Source organism: Nanorana parkeri, unplaced genomic scaffold (genome assembly GCF_000935625.1).
Source record: "Nanorana parkeri isolate BGI_ZX_2015 unplaced genomic scaffold, ASM93562v1 scaffold642, whole genome shotgun sequence".
NCBI classification, from domain to species: domain Eukaryota; kingdom Metazoa; phylum Chordata; class Amphibia; order Anura; family Dicroglossidae; genus Nanorana; species Nanorana parkeri.
This window is the reverse complement of record NW_017306910.1, coordinates 170,376-187,713: the sequence shown is the minus strand read 5'-3', so window position 1 is coordinate 187,713 and position 17,338 is coordinate 170,376.

Below are 17,338 nucleotides of genomic sequence, written 5' to 3'. Positions count from 1 at the left end.
ACCTGTATGAGCTCAAATCTGTTTTGAAAGTATGCCAATAAACAAATGATGGTGACTATGGAGGCTTAAACATATACTGGAGCAGGATTCTGCCATGTACAATTTTTGTAAGTTATATTTTGCTGAAATGGCTTAAACATTTGAAAATTTGATATACTTAATTAACTGTTCTTGCTTCAGCACAATTATGGAATGTCTCAGTAATAAATGGATACATGGCTCTTAAAGATTTGATATGTGTAACTTCATCTTTGATATATAGTGTTAGAGGGACATGTAGTAAATGCTGATATTTATGTAGCAAGCATCACAAGATCCATAAACAGTGTGAGGTTGGCTTGCTACCAATGTCTGGTTTATAGACATTGCAGCCACACGTTTTCTTTGTTGAAGTATGTAGACACTTATATGGTAATTACTAGATGTACTTATGATGGGACAGGCCAAGCAAGGTTTTAAAATTTGTTTTAATGACACTGTTATGACATTGATTAATAAAAAAAAAGAGAGAGAGAAAGAGAGAGAGAGAGAGAGAGAGAGAGGTGCCACTCTGCAAGCTTTTTTACTTGTTTTTATTTCAATAAATCAAAAAAAGTTAAAAGCTGCAATGTTTGTTCACAAATTAAGAGGTGATAATGATAATAATGTAAAAAAATAATAATATCAATAATAATTATAATTATAACAATAATGTGATTTAGTAACGTCAGTAGGTACGGTACTGATTATTTAGAAGTTTGATTTTTTTTTAGTAATAGGTCCACTTAAGATTAAAGGTAATACATCTTAAAGCTGAACTCCAGGCACATATAAAATACACAAATTAATACAATCTGTATTCAATAGTACATAATTACTGTATTTGTTTATTGCAAGCAGTTAAGCAGGTCCACTATAAAGAATCATGTGGCCCTGTACAGCCTACTTTGCAGGGACCCCCTTCTCCCCTCTACATTTATATACATGTGCATACCCTATCTTTCATTTGAATCAGATGGCAGGGGCGGCAGGGTTGGGTTTTCTTAAATGTATTTTATTATTTTTTACCATTTTTTAAATATTTCTTCATTTAACTTTTGCTGTCACAAAGGGGATAACAAGCCCCTATGTGATAGCATTTGGAGGTGACAGGTTCTCTTTATGGAGACATCAGGGATTTGTTAAACCTTTGATGTCTCCCCTGCCCTTTTATACAGACAATCAAGCAAAGGATTGCACACAATAGCAGGCTAGTACAAGTGGTCTGGGTGAGTGTACAGCTGCCCAGATTATTTGTAGTTGGCAAGCTGTCGGGCCCCCCGGCTGTCCTCATAGTGGCCCGGGTCCTGTACGGGAGGGCTGGCTGTACCCCCCTATCGGCAGCTCTGAGTGTAAGTAGCTAATTTTGACTTGGTATCAGCTTCTTGCAGTCCCTGTACACCAGAGCTCAGACTGAGGGAGGAAGAAGCAGCACAAGGAGCCAAACAGCTGTGCTGCAGTGCCTGTGTCCTAACTAGGGGCATGATAATAATAGGAGAGAGAAGAGAGAAGACTGACAAAGAAGACTGTCCATTCATAGGAAAGGGACAAGACATTACTGTAAATGTAAATGTTTAACTGTGTGCTTGAAGTTCAACTTTAAGAGGAGTATGGGGCATGCCATTGCTGGTGTCCTTCTGAAAATGCTAGTTGCCTGGCTGTGCCCGCCTTTAATACGTTTTAAATTGCAGATCTGAAACAAGAATTCTGTAAATGAGTGTCAAACAATTCCTTGTCTCAATGTCAAGATTCCTTATCTCTATGATTGTTCCTGCTCAATAACTCATAAAGCATTGAAGCCAAACCTTCTACATGCCAACCAGGGAATTTTCAATTCTCAAAAGTAGAGGTCGGCAATGGCATCTCCCATATTTCTATCCTGACATTCCCTTTTGTAGACTTATCTGACTTTGTCAATTGAGCAGGTACAGCAGATACTGTTGGAGTAATTTTTGCTACTTATACAGATGAAAAACCCATAACATTGAGGTTGTAATCCAGCAGCACACATTTATATATTCCTGCCAAAGCACACAAAAGGAACTAGGCTACGTTAGGTAGAGCAAACAGGATTATTCTGTAGTGCCTGCGTGCTTTACTTGTCCTTATATCAAGCCATACTTCCTCCCGGTATTGTACCCTTTCCACAAACTTTCCTCCGCTGACAGATTCCCACAGAGGACAAGCAATTGTTTTGCTAGTGTGTAGATAAGAATTAATTAAACTAAACTGAGCTCAGTGATAAATGTGCACATTATAACTGATGCATTTAAAGCAATCAGACAAGTACACATTTAACTAAATATATCATCTCCGAATCCAAAACGCTGACGCCCTCAGTTAATTCACATCATATAAATCATTATTACAGCCCTATACCATAGCTTAGCAAAATGGAAATATGCTTTTTTATGTATGTGCACCTGGCAAATTATCCCACATTTCCCTATATTCTGTTTTATTATCTATATTGAATATGAGAGGTCATTCATATATAGAAAATTACTTGTGATGTACACTTTGGTCTTTGTGATCATCTGCTTTATGAAGTGAGGGAAGAGTGTGGTTGTATTTAGACAGAATATACAATCTTTGATGTATACATACCATGTAAATGCAGCAATCAGTTATAAATGAATAGGAGCTATTACAGATGATGAATTGAATTTTCATGAAATTCATTGTAGCAAGGAGCTAAAAGCGCCATTTTAAAAGAATATTTGTTTTTTCTAAAAAAGAGGTGATTTGCATTTGAATAATTTAAAGCCATTTAGTTGCTGAGGCTTTAGTAATACTTTAAAGTAGGGATGCACAGATACTTTTCGAGTACCAGTGCAGATACTTGGCATTTTCATGAGAACTACCAGGGTTGCAGTGGTTGCAGCTGGGACCTAGCTCTGGCACTCCACCACTGTCTTGAAATCATTAGTCGATATTGTTTTAGAAAAACTGTCACATGACAATAAACAAAAATTTATCAGTACTCGTACTTGTAAGTACTCGCCAAGTACCAGTACTCGTACTCGCAAAACTGGTATCTGTGCATCCCTTTATTTATATTTATAAAAACAAAAGCATACATTAAAACAGAGATGTACAAATCCCAGGAGCTCCGTGTGCTCCTTACAAATGACAGCTGCCTTCTAATTTTTGAATTTTTCTCTAGTCTAGTCTTGGAGCTCAGAAGTATCGGTACATGTACTCGTACTTGTACCGAGTACTGTACTTGGTATCTGTGCAACCCTACTTTAAAGTAAACCTGCACGCCCCAAAATAAGCACAATAAAGTATGAACATACTCTAAACAAGCAGTAAATGTGCTTTAAAGAAGCTTTTATTCACCTCTGCAGCTGTAGGCATTGTGGAGAAATGTATATTCCTTCAAAGCACTTAAATCTTAGGTCTTTTCCTAATACTTTTTATTGCCTCAGAATATTGGCAGCCTGTCAGCCCTCTATATGTATAAATATAGCTCTTTATGTATACAAACACAAGCCACTTGTAAGCTGCTAAAAGCCAACTGAAACTTAATTTTAGAGTCTCCATTGTGATTTAAGAAATGATCACTTTACACGACATGCTGCTAGGGTCAGGGATATCTTGCTCTAAAGCTCTTTTACTGCTAGGTAATATTATGTAAATCATTTAATGTGTATAGTCTGTGCACAGGTGTGCTTTAAGGGGGGCTAATGACATTCATCTCCCAGGGTTCATCTAGAGCAGGGGTGCCCATTAGGTTGATCGTGATCTACCAGTTGTTCGCCAAGCTAACGCTGTTAGATCACGAGTCGGCTCCCTACCACTTTCTAGTGCGATGCTGCAGATGGGACTGTCCAACAGTTTGGTCCACCCTTCCCCTTCTGAAGCGTCAGACACCTTGGCCCGGCCCTCTCCTTCTGGAGTGTCAGACACCTTGGCCCGCCCCTCCCCTTATGAAATGTTGGACACTTCGGTCCGCCCCTCCCCTTTTGAAGCTTCAGACACCTCAGCACGCCCATCTTTTTCTGAAGCTTCGGACACTTCCACCCACCCATCCCCTTCTGAAGCGTCGGACACCTCAGCCCGCCCCTTCACATCTGAAGTGTCGGACACCTCGAGCCTGCCCCTCCTCTTCTGAAGCATTGGACACATTTGTCCAGCCAATCCCCTCCTTAAGTGTTTGATAATTCAGCCCGCCCCTCCCAGTCTACCGCACACTAGGACACATATGGCCTGCACCTCCCCTCTTGAAGACTGTTGGACACAGCAGCACTAGCGTGGGTGAGGAGCCAGATGAGGAGATAGCAGAGAGTTATGGAAAACAGGTTGGGTTGGGTTCTTTATTTAGGTGTAATGCACACGCCCTGTGTCTGCTAAAGGGTGGATCTCAATGGCTATGCATGCTCTCCACAGATATATTCACCACTGTTGGCAAAATCCCCCCTGCCCCAAATAAGAAACTGCAATCCAACTTTAAATTATTATTATTAGCTTTATTCAATAAAAGAATACATGCAGTAGTGCCAGTTAGCATTTTAATGTGTTTGTTTTTAAAATACAGGTGTGTTTTCATTGCTAGATCTCTTTGAGCTCATCATTTCAAAAGTAGATCTTAACACAAACAATTGTGGGCACCCCTGATCTAGAGAGTCTAGGCACCATGTAAGATTTTGATCCCTGCCCACTGCTTCGGAGAGCATTTGCAGTTGCCCCATGGATATCTTTGAGGGGTCAGGCAACTGACCAGAAGAAAGGAGCCAGAAGGCAGTGCACCAGTGGGTAGGAAGCACAAAGGTTATTGTAATTTACTTCATTACATCCTACTCCCAAATCTAGACATAGTAGCATATCAAAGTACCTTGCATTTAAATATGATGTGATAACAAATATATCATATTTCCGGCAACATAAATTACAGAGAAAATGAAATTACAAATATAGATGTTATTTTGGTAGAAGAATTATAGTGGCATTTCATTAAAATTAAATATGAGACTGCAATATTTAAGTTTATTATTAATGCAAAACATATCTCTATTGCAAAATATGCAATAATTAGCAAAAAATATTCAGCATTATGAGTCCAGAAAAAACAGTGGACATTTTAATTTAAAGTGAATGCATAGCCAAATATTTTCATTTTCATTTTCACTCGAGTAGGGAAGGTTTCAAACTCCTGTCTTAGCCCTGTTGGGAAGATTGTATTCACTTCCGGTCCTGGAGATGCACCAGGAACGGAAATATATCTCTACAAAGTGAGAGAGGTGTCATTACTGGAAGATTTAACCTCTATACCTGTTATGGTGACATCTGTAAAATATTGCATTTTATCTCTTGGTTACAATGGTCACTAGGACAAATATAGGGGGTGAATCTCCCCAGTGGTTTCACCAATAGCAACCTTTCCCTACTGGATCTAAAACACACAAAAAGGTTTTGTCTATACATACACTACAATTCTAAAATCCCAGGTATGTTCAACTGGAAAGAAGTAAGCATGGGAATACTGTACATGCTCTTTGTGACTAAATCTGCATGTGCACAGTCACAGGACAGGTATGTACATGAACTCTGTGTGTACATGTGTCAACTCTGTCCTCAAGACTGCTCACATGGGTCACTTAATGAAAAGAAAAAAAAAATTAAAGGGGTGTTGTCTCTTATAACAGATAATCAGGTTTTACCTTTCATTTTATGTGGTCTTAGTAAATCAGGCCCTATGCATGGTATGAAATAAATGGACTGCATATTAGTTACCTTTCCATGTAGGATAAGAGGTCCTATCATTGAAATTCAGATTGCACGTGAATCAACAAAGGATATGTAACCTTCAGCAATTAATAATGTTATTGCAAGTTCTTCTTCTTCAAAAAAAATGTTCTTACCACTCCACCTGCCCCTTGCTAATCCTTAGTTTTGATTTTCACAAAATCTATTTAAAATCCCAAATTATTCATAAAACTGTGGACACATGACAGGCTGGGTCCCAATTCTTCTTTCTTCTGGTCTGTACTAGGAGGGTGCTTCTTGCAGTGCCCATTTTCTTGTTGCTGACATGGATTTTGCTTTGTATCATGCAATTAAGAGTAAGGCTGATTTACTAAATGAGTTATGAATGTTCACGCAATAGATTGTAAACATATTTACTTCAATTATCCAATCATGTGTAGGTGGCATAAGTTAACAGAGGTTTGCTTTTCACATAATCAAATAATTGAAGTGCATCTTCACATAATTTATTGTGTGAAAGTTTCCAACTCTTTTAGTTAATCAGCCTCATTGTCTATTGTTTGCAGTCAGACAGATCTTGTCTGGAAGACTTTCTGTGAGGTTAGAGAACCAGCAAAGCACAGTACTGTGCAGTACTACTAAGCAGGAAGCAGAACCTCATATGTAATGAGCAAAAATGGTTGCCCCGATGTGCAGATATAAGAAAAATATCTTTACACAGGAACAGGGTATTTAGAACACTGATGAGATTAACAATACAAACATATCTTTTATAAATATTAAAAAATAGATCCCCTGTTAATTGTGTATATTTAGTGACTTCATTAAATTGTCAGTTCCTGCTTTTTAACATGGAGCCGAATTCTGCTTTACTGAGCTAAATTCTGCTACATTTTCTTTATGGTTAAACAGAGATGGATTAACCATTAACATTTTACCATGTGCTTATGCCTCCTGGAAGCTATAACTCCTGAGCATTAAACAAGGAAAATAATGATGATTCACATATTTCCTGCAACCCTTAGTATGAGGCCAAATCACAAATTATATCTGTGCCTCACTAACTACTACTAGCTGTATGCTGCGGTAACATTGTAATACATTTCTTGCTTACTAAAAAAAAAATGTGTTTTTCCTGACAATAATTTATTCCTGACTGTAAGGGGTCTATTCACTAAGCTGCCGTAGGCAGCCGAGTGACTAACGAAGTGAGCACTTCAGGCTGTTACAGCTAATTCCAGCCATATATTGCAGCTAATTCCAGCCGTACATCGCGTGGCTTCGGGTCGGCCGAACATGCTCAGCATGTTCGGCTGACCCGAAGTGCAGAAGGAGTTCGACTCAGCCGATCCAACATCTGGATCGGCTAAGCTGAACCTCCGGCAGGCTACTCGCTGCTGTTCGGTCTATTTTCATAGATGCCGAACAGCAGTCAGTAAATGGCTCGGCTCGGCTGTTCTGCTCGGTCCCTCTGTGGGACCGAGTAGAATAGAAAAATAGTTTAAAAAGTAGAAAAAAAAATAGAAAACGATTGTGCTGAGCTAGCAGTGACAGCTAGCTCCACCCAACTGTTTTCTATTGGCCGGGCAGTTCTGCTGCCGTCAAAAAAAAAAAAGAATACATCATAGGAATGCATAGCTTGATTCCTATTGACTATTCCTATTGACTATTCCTATTGACCAGCTATTGCACCTGCCCTCTGCTGCTGTCAATCACCAGAGTGGGACTTGATGGAGAACTGCATGTCCCCCTCTGCTGATTGACAGCAGCAGTGGGCAGGTGCAATAGCTAGTTTGCTATTGGCTATTGCAAATTGAAATAGCCAATAGGAATCTAGCTATGCATTTCTATGGTGGTTTAATTTTTTTTCCCTTCTGACGGCAGACAACGGCTCCGAAGTCAAAAGAAAAAAAAAAGCCAAGCAGGGAAAGGTTTACTCTGCTGGATCGAGCAGAGTGAACCTTTCTGGGAGAAAGTGTTTCTCTCCCGGGCGGGCGGGAGCCTATTAGACCAGGTAACCAGGTAGCCAGGAACGCCATCAGTCATTACACACTGAGAACACGGAGAAACCGCTCTAAGTGTGTAATGACAGCTTTCCTGGTTAGCTGGTAACCAGGGACGCTGATCTCTCTGCAAGTGGCCGGATTCAGCCGTGAGATGACGGCTGGCTCCGCCCAGCTGTCAGAAGCAGGCTGTCGGCCGGCCATTCGGCCAGCTTCGGCTTTCAGAGCGGCTCAGTCGAGCCGAGGCATATGCCTTCGGCTCGAGTGAGCAGCTCGGCCAACTTCGGGAGCTGTTGGGGCTATAGGAAATAGCCCGTACAGCAGCCCTTCGGTTCTACTGAACCGAAGGGGTCCTGGGGCCGAAGCTAGCCGAAGGATCAGCCGAAGCTACGGCTAGATCCTTCGGCAGCTTAGTGAATAGACCCCTAAGAATAATTATTTTTTTCCCTTAATATTTATCTCTCAGATCTCTTAAAAAATTTTGCAAATCTGTGAGGGAAGATGTAGTATACTTACCTCTCAGGCAGCTGATGACTGCTGTTTGGACCGAACCTGAGCTCATCTGAACCTGGATGGAAGTCGACAATGCCGGCCCAATCAGCTGCTGTCTGGATATTCCCCGCTCCACAGCTTCACTGAAACAAGGAGCTGACATCATTAAACTTATATGGCCACATGGTTATACATGTGCATTGGTGTGCAGTGCATGTTTATGCAGCACAAAACATGCCACTGCATGTCAACACAGTGCATCACAACACAAATGCGCAACCCAAGCTGTTCTATTTTAACTAGCTTACACACTTGCTGGACATCCGACTGTGCCCTATCAACCTATGTTGCCATGTGGCACACACAACATCATTGGGTGACTGGTGGCTGATGTGCACTGCCTCATTGGTTGCTAGGACACAGAAGGACATATAATAACAACCAATAATGGTGTGGAACCACCAGCATCTTAACCCATAACGCTATGCGGGCCACACAACATCATCGGTTGTTATGGGGCACCTGCCTGTGTCCTAACAACCTGTGATTCTATTTGGGTTGCACAGACCCATTGGTTGCTAAGACAGAGATGGCATTGAGTAGACTTCACTTGAATATTTGCCAAAGCCAGATTTCTGGTTGGGTTCAGTGAACATCCAAGTGAACCAAACTCAGGTCAGTTCACATATCACTCGTAGCAGCACATTCTGCCTCCCCTACACAACACACATTAGCGGCCACATGTTATGTAGAGTGTCTGATGCATGTGTCTCTTGCCATATTCCACGGTCCTTTCCCCAGCCCCTAAGTTCTCAGCAGTGATGTAGGGGGTCAGAGGAAGAAACCAGGAACCACAGCGTACGATGGGAGACATAGACATTCATGGAAGAGTTGAACATCAAACAAACTAGTGGAGGCTCAAATGGAGAGTAGGAGTCACGGGCAGGAGCAGATTTACCCTCCCTGCCGCCCCAAGGCCGGGTTCAGCAATGCGCCCCCCCTGCCGAGGAGAATGCCAACCAGATAGCGGGAGTGGCAGGGTTGGTTTAAATTTTTTATGGGTGTTTTTTGTTTGTTTCTTCTTCTTTTTTTAACTTTTTTTATCACTTTTTAATTTTTTTAATTTATTTTTTACTTTTCATGGAGTTCTAGCACAGCACTGTGCTGGAACTCCTGTGACAGGTGAGAGGGGAAGATCTGGTCCGTGCCCATTGAACATTTTCCCCTTCACTCCTGTTTTGGGGAAACTGTAAACGAATTTACCTTCAAAATAAAACTCTGAAAGGAGTTCTAACCCTTCACCACTCAATTCAAAACATGAAAAAGTTTTACACAGCAAAATTCAGACCGGAACCAATACATGGCAGACCTCAGACCAGCATCAATACACAACATACCTCAGACCAGAACCAATACACGGCTACCTCAGACCTGAATGAATATACGGCAGACCTCAGACCAGCACCAACCAATCCACGGCAGACCTCAGACCAGAACAATACACAGACCTTAGACCAAAACTAATACACAGCAGACCTCAAACCAGAACCAATACACAGTAGACCTCAGACCAGAACCAATACACGGCAGACCTCAGACCAGAACCAATGCATGGCATACCACAGACCAGCACTAATGCACTGCTGACCTCAGACCAGCATCAAAACATTACAAACCACAGACCAGAACCAATAAACAGCTGACTTGGCAATTAGAATGACACATACACAACTACATCTTTGGGATCTGCCATCACACACAGTCTGATCCCCGTGGGACGTCACCCCCACACACGCATTAATTAGCAGCTCCTTCAATGCCAGAGCATGGGTCAGAGCTCACCTTTAGCAGGTCCAGGGGGTGGGGGCAGCAGGCTGCCCCACAAAAGGCCAGGCCCCAGATGTTGAGGGTCTCACCAATGCCAGATGGTCTCAGGAGGGGCAGATGTGGAGGGTCTCAGCAGGGACAGATGTGGAGGGTCTCAGCAGGGGCAGATGGGGAGGGGTTCACCAGGGGAACATGTGGATAGTCTCAGCAGGGGAACATGCAGAAGGTCTCAGCAGGGGAACATGCGGAAGGTCTCAGCAGGGGAACATGCAGAAGGTCTCAGCAGGGGAACATGCAGAAGGTCTCAGCAGGGGAACATGCAGAAGGTCTCAGCAGGGGAACATGCAGAAGGTCTCAGCAGGGGAACATGCAGAAGGTCTCAGCAGGGGAACATGCAGAGGGTTTCACCAGTGGCAGATAAGGAGGGTCTCAGCAGGGGCAGATGCAAATGGTCTCCACAGGGGCAGATAAGGAGGGCTCAGCAGGGGAAGATGAGGAGGGTCCCAGTAGAGCAGATCTGGAGGGTCTCACTAGGGGCAGATGCGGATGGTCTCAGCAGGGACAGTGCCTGAGTGCCCAAATGGTCAGTCTGCCCCTGCACAGGAGTACATTTAGTTATGAACTCTCGTGACCAAAGTCAGCTATCTTTGTAATGTCACCAGCACACCAAAATAAAATGTCAAAAAAAGTCTGTTTATTGACGCATATTGTCACTTAATCAAGCGCAACGTTTCGGGCCCACGCAGGGTCATCGTCATTTTTGAACCTGATGAAGGGGACCATGCGTGGCCCCAAAACGTTGCACTTGATTAAGTGACAATGTGTGTCAATTAACAGACCTTTTTTGACACTTTATTTCGGTGTGCTGGTGACATTACATTCAAGTTCAGATCCAAAAGGCACCATTCACGGTCACTTAAAGCACCCATCTTGCTTTTGGGATATCCGGCAAGGAGTGCAGCAGGACATCTGTACATGTTTCCAAGTCGGATGTGTCCAAGTCAGATGCAGCACAGTCAAGATGAATCCACCCTGCCTACCTAATTGGCTGCTGTTTTTTCCTCTCTGTGTCACCCGCACCTACCCACTCCTAGATTGTTCACTTCTCCTGCCTTCTCCAAACCCTTCACCCTTTTGTGAACAAACCTGTTAATAATGCCATCAGACACTTGACGAATGTTGTTCGAAATTTCGTTTGATTTTTCTTTAGTTTAAACATTTGATTTTGGAACAAATGGAGTTTCCTGAACGAAAACCACATCCACTGTTAGAATTTTGTTCAGTTGAGAAAAAATGTTCAACATGCTTCTTCTAAGTTTTTCGTCATTGCCAGCTAAATCAATCATCAATTGTCGTTGTAAAGTCAAACTCATGACTTTCACAATGTCGATGAAAGACCACCATGAACAACAAACAATTATCATTATAAAGACAATTGAACGACTTTCTGACAATCGTTAGAAAGTCAAATGAACATTCCAAAATCAATTTTGTTTGTTTGAAGTGCATACCCTACTGTAGTCTATCCAATTTGTGTGTGCAGTACTGAGCAACTTTTGACCTCTGGGGGCACTGTTCCTTAGCATTCCACAGCAGCGTTCAATGATAAGCACACAGAGCAAGCTCGTTCTCATATAAGATAAATTAAATGTATACATATATTGTATATGCACTGGATACAAATTTACCAATTTCTGTGGATAAGTAATAAAATAAGCATGTTAGTTTATAATGTGCATGTGCAAATGTTGTCTTTTATATAGTTTGGTCTTCTGCTTTAAAGACTCTCACAGTCAGGATGACTATTAAGGAAGGGATTTGGTGCATGATATAATTTATGGAGTTTTGTCTGTAGTTGTTTGTCTACTGTCTGTAGGTTAGAAACACTCTGACAGGTTAATATTTTATCTCTATTCTCCCCTTTTATTGCTGCTGAAATTGATAGATTCCTTAGTGATTTATTCATTAGGTTCATCTATAGCAATTATATTATTTATGAATATGACAGTCAAGGATTAGCCAAACCTGAAGCAAGCCATAAAACTGCTTGACAGTCGTCATGTCTTAAAAACATATGGAGGACATTGCTATATTGCAGAAGATTTGTCCTAGATGTCTACCATAACTGACCCCCCAAAGAAACTCATTTAGAATCTCATGGATGAAACTTTTGTACAGATGATCTTGAGATTTATTACATTAGAATGTTTATGGTGTGTTCCAGGCGTCACAAATCACATATAAAATGAGGTTATCTAAAACTTATAGTTGACATAGGAGATATATGCAGAAACAGGGGCTACTAAGAAGGGCGAGTTGTATAGATTGTTTTCTGACTTGGTTCATAACTTATAAATTAAAGAAATGCTTTGAAAAAAAAAGTATATCCCCTGTTTGCTTGTTGAAGCACAGATGATATCTGAGTTGCAATAAAGAAAAAAATGTTAAAGTGAACCTGAAAACTTACATCTAACCTTCACATTAGCCCCTCCAGCACTGCTCAGAGTCCCCTGAATGTTAATATGCACATATACTTTGATGAGTACTATTTCAGTAAAGAAGAAATTTGGGAATTTTAAAAACTGTCCCTTGCAGTGGGGCTACCCCAGCACTGCAAGGGTTAAGTGCTGGTATTTCTCGAGCCGTGCCCTCTGTGCTGGGTGATGCATCCCCCAGCCTGCCGTAGCTCCGCCCCCATCCAGACGAAGCTCCACTCCATCCCACTGAAGTCCCACCCCCAGCTCGGTAACCAAGCTGTATGGGGAGGAGGAGTGGAGGAGCCTCCCTGCCCCTCACTTGCTTGTCACTGGTGAGGCATTGAGATCGATGTCCTCACTGTTTTTTTTTATCGGACAGCTTGGACCAATGGCGCTTTGCCATTGGTCCAAGCTATCCACACAGCTCACGCCTCTAACACAGAGTAGAGTCTGTGACAGCTCTTGCCTCACCAAGTTAGGTTACACAACCAATGGGAAAGCCCGCTGTTGTGTGTCCTAACTACCTGTCAAAAGCTGGATGCAGCGCCACCTATAATTAACAGGCAGCGCTCCGTCCCTAACACGTTACACAGCAGGGAGGCTTTTCAGCCGGTCTGAATGGAGAAAAAGCTGTCAGCTTCAGACTTGAAGCTGACACCTTTTTTCTTCATAATACTAGGTGAGGCCGCATGTCCCTGTTTCCCATACAACGATCTGCTGATAGCTTACCCAGGATCATGGGATAGGGTATGGTGCCATGCATATTGTTTACGGGTATGCATGGTTATATTTTCTTTGTTCAGCCTAAGGGCTGAATGGATATAATTTATAACAGATTCCTCCAACAATGCTTGGAAGCGTGGATGGATGAATCCCCTCCAGTTTTGCACTGTATTCTGACAGGGGATGCCGGCGGCTGTCAGAATACCTGAACTGAACTTTTAGCTGATTGGCTGCTAGCTCTGTTCGGCCAAAGATTTTCCAACCAGCTCCTTCTTTCAGCTTATCGAGGAATGCCGGATGGCAGGTTGCCAACAGTGCCAGTCACTGTGTGAATTTCGGCCGGTTCATCGAGAACTGGCTGAAATTTGCACAGTGTATAGTCTTCTTAAAGATAAGTGGCATCTGCTGACACCTTATGCTGTCTTCAGTCTCATCCTGTTGCCTGTCTGAATGCCACTAACTGCCACATTTTATGTAAACCAGAATTGTGTGATGTACTTGAGATTGTGGAGTAATGTAGACATCCATGGCGTGTTGCCTGTGATTCCTGACTTTGAGTGTTGTGGGATGAAGTAGGTAATCTGTCAGGAAAGGTTACGTTTGATTTGTGACCCTGTCCTACTTCTTCCTGTTCCAAAGTGAGTTCTATGTGCTGTTCTGTTCTCTGCATTCAGCTACACTTTCCAAAGTGTGCCTCTCGCTTCAATGAGGATACCTTATAGATCAGACATGCAACATCTTGCTTTTCTTGCAAAAACAATTGTTAACAATAACAAGACCCACATCTCACTGTTGTTTGCATTGCTTGGCAGACACAGTGGGGTTCCTTTAGTAAAGCAGTAGAGACTGTTCACTTAGCAACAAAGAGGGTTATTCACTTACCTGCTGAAGAGCTTCTGTACAGGCTATTCACAATAGCCTGTATAGTAGCGGAAGGCAGCCGAGCGGAGCCGTGGTGTCACGGCTGGCTCCCCCCAGTTGCTGTCCTTCATTGACAGACCAGGGTCCTCAGGTTATTTTAGGACACTGGGCTGTCATTAAATGACAACAACTTGGTGGGGTGATGCCCATTTATTTTGATTTGTACGGGACATGCGGGCAGATGTCACCGCTAGATCTGCAGAATTGTTTATAATTTTATATTTTGCCGGCATCTGTCAGAATGTCATTCTGCGGCGGGAGTTCGTCGGGTGCGGATGGGTCAGCAGGCATCGGGTTTTTCTTAAAATTATTTTCTTAACATGTTCTTTCATTTTTCTTTTTTTACATTTGATTAAATGTTTTTCAAACATTTTTTTTCTTTTGTTTAAATGTTTTCTATTCTGCTTACTACCTCGGAAGTAATTGGCTATTCATTCACTGCCGTTCGGCCCCTATGAGAATAGGGATGAACGGCAGCGAGTGAACTGCCGGAGATTCGGCTCAGCCAATTCAGATGTTTGATCGGCTGAGTCGAACGGCTTCTGCACTTCAGCTCAGCCAAACATGCAGAGCATGTTCGGCTGACCAAAGGCAGCTGATGTACGTCTGATTTTAGCTGATGTATGGCTGGATTCAGCTGTGCTGAGCCAAAGTGAATAGCCGAACGCCGTTGGGCTCAGTTCACTTTGGCTCAGTTATTCAAACGGCTGCCTTCTTCTTTTAGCTTAGTAAATAAGGTTGTCCTGTTTTTGAATACCCAATCATGTGCAGGGGAAATGAAAAACAAATTCTGCTTGCACTTGGATGGATGATTGACGATGATTGACAACTTCACTGTATTCCTTAGCTAAGTGAACATACACTTTACCAAGTGAACAATCACAATTCTTTTAGTAATCAACCCTAATGTTTTCTTTACAGAGAACCATAATAGTCGGATCACTGTGTTGCAATGTTAGATTGTACCAGCAGATGGACTTGAAGGGAAAATCTCCTATTGCAGCTCCCAGGCACAGTAAACCAGAAAGCAGCAGATGGGAGGAAGAGTCAGTATATGAATCAATCATCTGGAGGAGTTACTATAGAATCCCTGTAAATGGAGAAAATAGCCATGACAGCATCACTGGGATATATAAATAGAGACACTGGAAACAGAAACTCTGCTGACACTTATATTATCATAATAGAGGCCATTAATCTTATTAAATAAAGCACCCATATTCTTACACAATAATCCACTAATCAACCAATCAGAATCTAACTTGTACTGGTGGAACAGAATTATTAACCCTTATACTGGTCTGACTTAAGCAGAGGTAATGCTGATTGGTTGCTATAAACTACTGCAGTTAAGAATTAGATGAAGACATAAGCTCTAACTGGATGACATTTAGTTTGCTAAGGCAATGCGTGCCATAAACATTTCAACTTTTGTAATTCAAAAAATACAACTTTTTTCATCTTTCTTTTACACCTCAGTGCTGCTGATCGCCTGCAGCTTCTTTCAGTCACATCCTGCCTACATGCACTTGTTCTAGTATTGGCTGCCCATCAATGCTCTGGACTGGCTTCCTGAAAGTGACAGCGGTGGCCATGCTTGTGCAACGTGTCAGTCCAGCCACTTGTAGTTTCCACCGGGGGCCACATGTAACCGGATAACAATGCAGGAGCACAATTATCACACAATAACAGGAAGTGTCTAAACAAGGACCTTCATGGCAGGATCCACAGGCATTCTATCCATGAAAGCTGCAGACTTTCAAAGATGAAAATATATTTTGCTGTTACATTTACATGTTTACATTTATATGCAATTTTAGTGATTGGCTATAAATCTACATTAAGAATAAAGACTTTTAAATGAATAAGATCAAAAGAACAGCCAACTGTTCCAATTAGATCAACTAGGCACTGCAGTACAGTATTCTGGTCTCAGGAGTTGATCAATTCCAGGAGATCTCTATCCATATTTGTTCCATGATCCCTCAAGATTAGAAATGAACCAATTAAAGTCCACTCCTGCCAGGACCAAAAAATTACCCTTGCAGTGGGCACTGTTTTCTAAGACGCTCCAGCCAGCAGTTGCATGCTGATGTCATCAAGAACAATGCAGGGCCAATAGTCATGGATGGTAGATGAACAGTAGTACACCTATTAACCCTAGACTTACTGGGTATGTAATCTTGCAGAGCGGGGAGGCCCCACTAGATGTTTTTATGTAATTCCCGGAGTTCAGCTTTACTGATCAGGTTTCTATTTTTTAACTGCTGGAAAAGGAAATCTAGTTAGTTGCTTTGCACTGTGCATAGAATTCCTGTTAGCACTGCTTTTATTGAATGTACCTGTTTGTTTATACCCAGTTTTAACAGACTGTCAGAAAGGCTAATGTTCGCCCTCTGAGCTCCCCGCAAGGCACTGTGCCTTGTGAGCCCTGATTGCCCAAAGCCTTGCACCTGACCGTACTCTGTAAGAGCCATGATTGGGCAAAGCAATGATGACTTTGCCCAATCATGGCTCACCTGTCAGATGCCGTACAACTGTAAGCAGTTGGGTGGAGCTAGCTGTAACCGCTAGCTCTGTCCCCAAATGTTTATATGTTGCTGGCATCTGTCAAAATTTCATTATGCGGCAGGAGTTCGTCGCGAGCGGACGGTGGTCGTCATTTAAAAAAATAATTATTTCTATTTATTTTTTATTGGTTTATTTTTTATTTTGTTTTATTATATATGTACAGTATCAGGGGCGTAACTAGAAATCACAGGACCCCATAGCAAAATTTTTCATGGGGCCCCGTGATTGCTAGTTATGCCACTTGCAGAGTCCCAGCGGAGAGTTACCCTGCAGAGCCCACCATAGACTCCCTATAGTGGGCTCTGAAGGGTCTGAGATCTCTTTCGTGTCAGCGCCTCCGTGGTCGCCAGGCCCCGAATCCTGTTTCGTCCCCGGGCCCCGCCTCCTCTGCTATCGACGGGCCCCGCCTTCTCTTACATCACTGGCCCCACCTGCTCTTACATCACGGGCCCCGCCTCCTCCATTCCGAACACCGCCCTCATCTGCGGCAGCGGCTGGCTGTCACTGACACAGCTCCGCAGCGGCTATGAGGGGAAATGCGCTGTGGCCGCTGCTGAGCTGTGTCTGTGACAGCCAGCACCCCCACATGCCATAGCG